Source organism: Myotis myotis, unplaced genomic scaffold (genome assembly GCF_014108235.1).
Source record: "Myotis myotis isolate mMyoMyo1 unplaced genomic scaffold, mMyoMyo1.p scaffold_m19_p_7, whole genome shotgun sequence".
NCBI classification, from domain to species: domain Eukaryota; kingdom Metazoa; phylum Chordata; class Mammalia; order Chiroptera; family Vespertilionidae; genus Myotis; species Myotis myotis.
In genome coordinates this window covers 82,510,220-82,519,722 of record NW_023416379.1, presented here as the reverse complement: position 1 = coordinate 82,519,722, position 9,503 = coordinate 82,510,220, and positions in this window count along the sequence as shown.

Genomic DNA, 9,503 nt, shown 5'->3' with positions numbered 1-9,503 from the left:
GAGGAGGATCATCCCAGGCAGAGGGAAGAGCAAGTGCAAAGCCCTGCACCTGGGACAAGTTTAGAATATTGGAGCTGCAGTGAGAAGCCACCATGGCTAGAGCGTGCCTCAGGGAATTAGCTGAGGTTGGAGGGGTGGGCAGCAGGAGGCTGATGTTGACCTTGTGAGCCAGGGCAGGAATTGGGCACTTCGTTTAAGGGTCATGGAAAACGACTGGAGTTTTGACATCTCTGACTACTGTGCTGTAGACAGGCTGTAGTGGGTCAAGGGTGGAAGCGGGGACACCAGTGACTGAGCTTATTGCTGTAACCAGGCTAGAGATGACTCCGGCTTGGGCTGTGGTGGCTGCCATGAAAGAGATGGGAAGTGGCTGCGTATGGATGTACTTTGGAGAAAGAGTGGAAGGCCTGGTTGTAGAGCGAATGGACAGACTAATAGATATATTAGTAGAAAATAGACAAATGATCTGGATGTGCCCCATCAATCCTTTTCACAGGCCTTGTGACGACAATTCAGCTTTCACAGAGGGAAACCTTCTGCTGGCTGGCCTCTGTCAGCTGACTGTTTTCTGAATGGTTATGGATGTGCCTACACTTCTGGAATGTTGCTCTTGCTTTGTGCATCACTGTATGCCTCTGTCTGATTGCCAGGGAAGCTGTCTCTGTATACGCTGCCTTTATCATATTTTGGTAGCTCTGCTTTGCTTTGGGAGCTCTTTTTGGATAGTTAAATATCATAAATGTGTTTGTTTTGTTTTGTCTTATTTTTTCAACAACTAACATGTTATTGGGGCATAATTTACATAAGTCAAATGCACAAAGCTTAAGCAAAAAGTTTCATGTGCGTACCTGTGAGATCTATTCCCATAGTTCATGAAAGTTCCCCCAGACCCCTCTCCAGCCAGTCTCTCCCATCCCTGTCCCACCCAACCTCTGTTCTGATTTCTGTCACCACGATTTAGTTTGGCCTCTTTTTAAACTTCATGTAAGGAAATTATTACTTTGCATTCTTAAGTTCCTGGTCTGTTTCATTCAACATAATGTGTTTGAGATTGTGTCAGTAGTTTATTCCCTGGATGAATACAGCATGATTCGTTTATTAATTCACCACTTAATGGACATTTGGGTTGCTTCCAATTTGAGGCCATTATGATTAAAACTGCAACGAAGCATTATTTACAATATCCAAGATGTGTAAACAACCTAAATGTCCATCAACAGATGAATGGATACACAAAACATGGTATATACACACAATGAATAGTATTCAGTCTTAACAAGGAAGGAAATCCTGCCATATCCAACAACATGGATGAACATGGAGGATATTATGCTAAGGGAAATAAGGCAGTCACAGGAAGGCAAATACAGCAGAATTCCCACTTATATGAGATATTTAAGAGAGCCAGACTCATAGAAGCAAAAAATGGAATGGTGGTTGTCAGGGGATGGGGAGAGGGGGAAATGGGAAGTTGCTATTCACTGGGAATAAAGTTTCATTTATGCAAAATGAATAAATTTGAGAGATCTGTAGTATATCACAACTATAGTTTATAATAATGTATTTTGTTAAAAGGGTAGGTCTAATGTTAAATTTTATTATTACAATAAAAACTGCAAAAACATTGAGTACATGACTTTGTATTTACACATATTTTGACTTCTCTTTGGTAATTACTTAGGAGTGGAATTGCTTGGTCACAGGGTAGGTCTATGTTACACTTATCAGAGTTTTGTTTTCAAGTTAGTTTTCATGCAAAAGCCTTTAGCTAGGTATGTCCACTTAAAGACTTTCACCATTGGACCTTAGAAGGAAAACAACATTTGGTGATAATGATGAAGATAAAGAGGATGAAGAGAAGGATAGGAGGATCATGGTGATGGTTGTGTTTTTGTAGTACTTACCATGGCAGCAGCTTTACGTGTGTTAAGTTACTAACCCCTTACACAGTACACAGAGGTAGGTAGTATTATCCTCATTTCACAGCAGAAGAAACTGAGGCTCAGAGAAGTTAATTAATGTTCTCAAGGTCATTGACACCCATACTGAGAAGGCCCATGTGCTCTTTCTACAAATCCAACAACCTCATTAAGAAGACCTTCTCATGGACATCGTCTCTCACACCTTCTCCTGGTGCCCTGACCAGCCTCTGCATGGCTGCTTAGCCTTTCATGAGACTTTCTGAGTCCTCCTGGGGTCCATTTAGCTTGGCAGATGCTCTCTGGTATCTGAAGTGCTGACCTAATGCCTGCCTGCCTACAGGGTCCCTTTGACTATCAATTTGTTTTTTCTTCCCCACGACCCTCCCTCCACTAAATCTTCCAGTTCCTTTTTCTACCTTTCCTGTATCCCTATTAAACTTGTCCCACCCCCTTCGCCCCCACCATCTCCATCACCAAGCCCCGTTATAGTTTACCCACAGCCCATAAAGGGACATCCTTGGATCAACTTCTCTCAGTCAGTGGTTAGAAGAACCTTCTCTCCATACTACTTATTTGTTCTCCAAAGTACTTTTTTTTGTACAGAATTTTACCTAGAATAATTTTTATAATGAAAATATTTGATTCAGTGGTTTTATTTTGATTAAGTCACTATGTAGCATAAAAGGAATAAGGCAGTTGAGTGCAGACTATTTATGTGGGATATTTCTTCTATATGATGAGAATTTCAAGCAAATACATTTCAAAGAGAAAGGTGTATCTTTTATGATTTCATTTTACCTTTTTTCTCCTAAAAATATCTAATTATAATTAATACACATCATGAGTCCTGATTTTTCAGCAACAAACTTCTGTTTAATAACAATAGATTACATTTAGATAGTGTTTCAGATCACTTTAATATACTTTATTTTTATTTCCATAAAGCCCTCGAGGTAAATCAAGCAGAAGTAATTGTACAAGGGATAAAATAAGAATTTGGTAAGTTAAGTGATTGAGGATTTTCTATAGTAGTGAATAGAATCTCAAGTGTAGCTCCATACAAATTTCATATATTTCATCACTCCAATATCATGGGTAAAATCACAAATTAACCCTTTGTGGAGATACTTCTTCTTTAACAATGGAAGTAAATTTGTACTAACAATTACCTTTTGAAACATCTAAATAAGTTACAGGTACATTTTAAATCACTTAAAATCTGTGCTGGCTGGAATTTCCCTGAGATTTATGAGAACTATTTCTGTGACACCAAGGCTCTGTACAGATGTCCAATTCATTAGAAAGTGGCGCCCTCTTGTGGACCATATAATACCAAAGACAGATTCAGTTGGAAAACAATAACCCTCACCAATATGCACACTGAATCCCTAGCTTTGAATTATGAAAAAGTGGATGGTAAGTTTATTTAAGACATCAGTGAACCTTAGAATTTGAGATGTTACATCAGCAAGATGTGACATCATTTTCCAGGTAAGGAAACCAAAGCTCAAAGAAGTAAGTTGTTCTCAAATCATCAAACACCACAAAGCTGAGATCCGAGTACAAATTTAAGATCTTTTATAAAAGCAGCATTAACACGCTGATTGTCTATAAAAGACCACGCAGAGCTACATGTCAAGAGAAGTACATACATGTAGTATGGCAAATATAAAAATGTCTGACAACCCCTTACTGTTGTGCATTCCTTAAGCATTCTTGAAGTTTCTCATCCTATGCAGAGTGAATCGGTGAGGAAGTTAGTCAGGAGGCTGATGCAGTCCCAGAAGGGGAAGGTGATACTGATCTGGGATGAGAAGGGGGCTATTGGGAAGTGAAGGGTTTTTGAGAGTTGTTTATGAGGGTGAATCCAACAACTTATTGAGATTGATTATGATGAGAGGGAAGAAGCAAGAATGGTTCCTAATTATCTGGTTTGGGACAGGGGATATGAGTGAAGAGCAAGCTTGAATGAATAAATGATGGCTGAAAAAATTCATAGCTGGGCTGTCTACATGTTGTTGGTTTTTTTAGGATTGGGACACATAGTTGAACTCTTGTGATTCTGTGTGTGTGTGTGTGTGTGTGTGTGTGTGTGCGTGCACGCACATATAGGTATTTATTTGATAGCAAGGGGATTAGAGAGAGTCCATGCCTAGTTCATAAATGTTGGTGAGATTTAAAAATGAAAAATTCAAAGGCATAATGGAGCTTTTTCTTCTCTGTCTTATTTTTGCCAGTAAACGTTCATAATGTCCCAGTTTTAAGACATAATTACAAGATCATTAAGTAGCTCTAAATTATATAATAAGTACATTTAGTTTAATTATGATCACTTATTGGTTCCATCTTTGTAACATAATTGCATTGGTGAACAACTGATGAGGCCTGGCTGGTTTCTTTACTCATAATCTAGGTAATTAGACTCATGTTCTGAAAATTTCAGGTGGTCTATACCTTTGGGAAGGGGGCTCCATGCCAAATTCCTTGGCTTAAAATATCATTCTTCCTAGGGGTTCAGAATTTCATAGGGGATTCCAAAGAAGAGAAAAGACTTTGAAACATTGGTCAAATATTCTTTGATGCTGGGTTTTCAGGAACTGAAACAGACGATAAAGGACATGCCTTAGGGCCCAGAAGGGCTGAATAGAGCATCTCAAGTCACGCTTGAAAGACAGCCTCCAGTTTACCCTCCTGTGGAATCAGGGAGATAAAACTGATATAAAATAGGTTGTGTAGAAACCATTTAAAAATTAATTACCACTTGTACAAATTATTAACCTTTACAGTTTTCTCATCTATACCGTAGATCTGTGATGGCGAACCTATGACACGCGTGTCAGAGGTGACACGCGAACTCATTTTTTTGGTTGCTTTTTCTTTGTTAAATGGCATTTAAATATATAAAATAAATATCAAAAATATAAATCTTTGTTTTACTATGGTTTCAAGTATCAAAAAATTTCTATATGTGACTTATTTTGTCACAGTTCTGGAGCCTGGCAAATTTCTGGCTGGTAGATGGCTGCCTCTTGCTCCTGTCTCACATGGCTTTTTTGGGACTCCTGCATGTGGAGGGAGAGAGTTAATTCTTCAGTGTCTTCTCATAAGGATCAAGGCCCCATCCTTATGATTTCATTTAACCCTAATTATTTATTTAGAGGCCCAATCCTCAAATGGAGCCAGTCTGGTGATTAGGGTTTCAACATATGAAGTTTGGTGGTGGTGGTGGTGGTGGTGGTAGTGGTGGTGGGTAACACATTCAATCCATAACATACAATAATGGTTCCTAATTATCTGGTTTGGGACAGGGGATATGAGTGAAGAGCAAGCAACATAAGGATGCTGAAAACAGGCTCTGTCTGGTTGTAGCAAAAGATAACAAAAGTGGACTTCTATTGTCCCTTAAGAGACCTGTCATGTCTGCTGTGTTCATAAGCATTATTCCATTCGAAGGGTCTACTATAGGAAACTCATATTTGCCATTCTTGCTAAACGTATTATTATTTGTGTCATAGCATCTAACAAAGGATGAAAGAATGGACGTTGCTTTGTGCATGTGAATAGTCCAAATATCCCTCACTTTTGTGTTATTTTGCCTTTTGTAAACCACCAAAACCATAGTATTTTGTTTCCTTTTTAAAGAGTTAATTCCTGCATTATTACTGTCCTTGGCTAAAGGAGTTCAAACTGCCTTTACATTTCTGCAACATGGTTTCAGATAGTGGTGGGGTGTGGGTGGGGGGATTGAAGATCTTTTTGTAATTGTAGTTCTTTAAAAAATAATAAAATAACTCAGTACATTTAAATATATATATGTTTTTATTGATTTTTTTTAGAGAGACAGGAAGGGAGAGGGATAGAGGGATAGAAAAACATCAGTGAGAGAACACTGATTAGCTGTATTTTGCACGCCCCCTGGGGGGGGGGGTTGAGCCCACAACCTGAGCATGTGCTCTGACTGAAAATGGAACCATGAACTCATGGGTCAATACTCAACCACTGAACCACACTGACCAGGCCAACTTAGTACATTTTGATTCAGCATTTTTTCTTATTGGAATTTGTTCTAAGGCAATAACCTGAGGTGCATATAATTGCAAATGCAATATGTTCACTGTAGCATTGTCTGTACTAAGCAAAATCAACTGAAATCAACTCTACATCCACAACACAGGCTTGGTTAGTTAAACCCAGTATAGTCATTGAATGAAATTATATGTCATCACTGATAAGAATATTGTTTATGAATATCTATTAACATGGAAAAACATTTGCACATTTGCAAGTGAGGCTATAAGCCAAATGTAACCAACATTTTTATGGAGAAAAATAGACATGGAGGAAAATCTAGGACAGATGCCAAATTTGTTAGCAGTGCTTATTTGGGGTAGTAGGATTAAAGTGAGCATTTTTCTGCTGTTTTCTCCAATGCTTCTTTTCTTTTCTTTTTTGTATCAAATAAGGATTAATTGTGAATATAGAAAAACTTAATAAACATTATTTTTTTTAAAGATGAGGCTTCCAAGGACCCACAGTGTTTTTGGTGGGGTTGTGCATTGGTGAAAGCCTGCTGGAGAGGGTCGAGAACTGATGAGCATTCTCAGGAGGAATAATGTAGGAAAAAATAAATAACATTTCATCTCAATGGCTCCATGAAAGCTCTAGTAGTCAAAATTTCAGTGGATAAAAATTTACATGACTATAAAATATGCATATATAACTAAAAAATGGAAGGAATCAATGTATGTCAAGAGCAGGATTCATTGGAAACAGCCCCAAAGCCTATCAGTAGATGAACGGATAAAAAAGCTATGGTAGCCGAACCGGTTTGGCTCAGTGGATAGAGCGTCGGCCTGTGGACTCAAGGGTCCCAGGTTCGATTCCGGTCAAGGGCATGTACGTTGGTTTCGGGCACATCCCCAGTAGGGGGTGTGCAGGAGGCAGCTGATCGATCTCTCTCATCGATGTTTCTGACTTTCTATCCCTCTCCCTTCTTCTCTGTAAAAAATCAATAAAATATATTAAAAAAAAAAAAAAGCTGTGGTACATTTACACAGTGGACTACTATGCGGCTATGAAAAAGATGGCGCTCTTAACCTTTGTTAAGATAGCATAGATAGACCTGGAGAGAATTATGCTAAGTGAAATAAGCCAGTCAGAGAAAGACAGATACCACATGATCTCACTTATCTGTGGAATCTGATGAACCAAAAAACTGATGAACAAAATAGAAACAGAGGCATGAATACATAGAACAGGTCATCAGTGACTGACATTCTCGCTCACATGTTTCTGACAAGCCACGCTCATTACTGTGTGATACGTGGCATTGTTTTGGAAAGCGGCTGCCACGGTTGTCTACCCACTCCCACCACTGGTATTGGAAGAAGAACTTATGTTTAAAAATCTGACTCATCATGGGAATGAATGTAAACTGTTACTAATTCAGAAAGCCTTAGCTAGTCTATTTACTTTCATCAATTACCCCTAGAATTTCCAATAGTGACCCCACACCGGCTGTCCTATTACTCTGTCCTTATGGTAACTCACAGTCCTGTCAAAGTGTCAGACAATGTAGCTGGCCCTGAACGGAGCTGCTGGCCACTTGCGTAAAAGAATCAGCTGTAGCAAAATCAATTCTGCAGTTTTCAAAGGAAAATGGATCACAATTGTCATTTGTTTCCTAAGAGGGCTGAGCCTCTTGTACTTTGGATCAAGTTACATGTGTGACTTACCATCATCTTGCTTCCATTACATGACCTCAAAACTTCTCCCAGGACAAAGAAAAATCCCCAAAACAAGCAACACTCGTTCTTTCTCCAATACCACTTCTTCCTGAAGAATTTCATCTGCCCATGCTTGCCTCACCATCAACCCCAACTGTCGCTTTGGCGTTATTCTCTATGACTAACACTGTCTCCCTCTTTAAAACACTTTTAGGATCCAAGAATCCTTAGATGACCAGGAAAGTCGTTATATCTAACCATTAAGCGTCCCTTTTGCAATTTAAGCCTTTTTCCTTACTTCAGGGACAGTGGTGTTGAGATACATTTCTAGGCCCAAGATGGAGCCACTCCTGCTCAAGGTGCCACATCAGCAAACGAGGTTTTATGATCCTGTAAATGCTCTGCTTGGTCAGAAAGGAAGTACACCCAGTCAGCCAATTCGCAATCGCCAAGACACTGCACTTATTTCCTTGTTCCTTCATCTACCTAAATAAGACTACATCTACACTCCAGCTAGTCACGTCCTGTGCTGTGCTGCTGCTTCTAATTCTCTATAAAACTCACCCACACTCCCTCGGACAGAGTCCTTCACTCCCCAGTCCATGGATTGTTTCCTCTCATTACTCGACTGTGTTGGTTTTGTCATTGGATAGTGGAGACCTCTTGCTCTTTAGAATCACGTTTCCTTTGGGAGAAAATCCCATCCCTTCGCTCACCAATCCCTATGTGTTTAGTCTTCCCTCCCAGATGCTCTTGTCCAACTTGGCATCTTGGGCATTGACCCTTGTAATTAGCAGAGGTTAGAGACTTTTCCTGAAATCAGAGGGTGATCTTGCAGCTCTCAGATGGAAATCGAGTTAGCTTCAATTTCTAGTGCTCTAGGAGGGTTCAGTAAGTAGAAAGAGGATTGGCAAAAAAACGAAGCCTCTGGTTTGATTCTCCCCCGCACCATGAAAGATGGCCACACTGGGGCAGATACAGAAAACAAAACGAAATGTGGACCTTGCCCTGCAGAATGCATAACTGCCTTTTATCTGCAAAGCCATAAGCCCTTTAAGCCTAGGATTTAAGGCTCTGGTCTTATTCCCTTGACACTTGATGTCCTGGGACAAGAAGTGCTTAAGACTGCAAATAACTGGTAACTAATTAACAATCAAGATCACAAAAGAAAATCACCAGGGCCAAGTTGTGCCAGCTGAGGAACTATGCTCCCAGCAGCAGAGGTTCAGAGGTTCGCTGAGCAATGTGTGTGCTGTGGAGCTCCCTGTGCTTGTTGCCTGTCCTTTGCCAGGAGCCAGTAGGTGTGGATTAAAAAGCTACGTTTCCTGAGTGCTTCCTTTGTTTCTGGGACCTGTGCTGCACGTAGGTTATCTCATTGAAGCCTTACATTAGCCCCATGATGTAAGCACCACTATTCATTTCACACATGGAAAGCAGATGTTCAAAATGCCACAGCCAGCCAATGGTAGAGGTGGGATTTCAGTTCCTGACATCTGACTGCAAAGCCATCATTGCAGTATATTGTTCAGATCTGTTTTAGAGGGAAAGATAAAAGCAGATCTGGAGGGAGGGCGAGTGGAGAGAATGAAACAGCCCCGCTACTGCCTGTTTGAGATACTAACACCTGAGAGCCAGTGTGGGGGTGGAGGAAGTGTTCCTCTACTCTCCTGGGTTCTTTCGGCTGGTCCAATAATTAAATCGACAGGAGACAGATTAACAGGAGAGTGAAATTTAATTACACACGTGCACATGGGAACCCTGCACACATGAGCAAGTCAAAGACCCACAGACATGAGAGGTGCCAAGACAGAAAGGGAAGTGAGGTCTACTTCCTGAGCTAAGGGCACCGATGTTC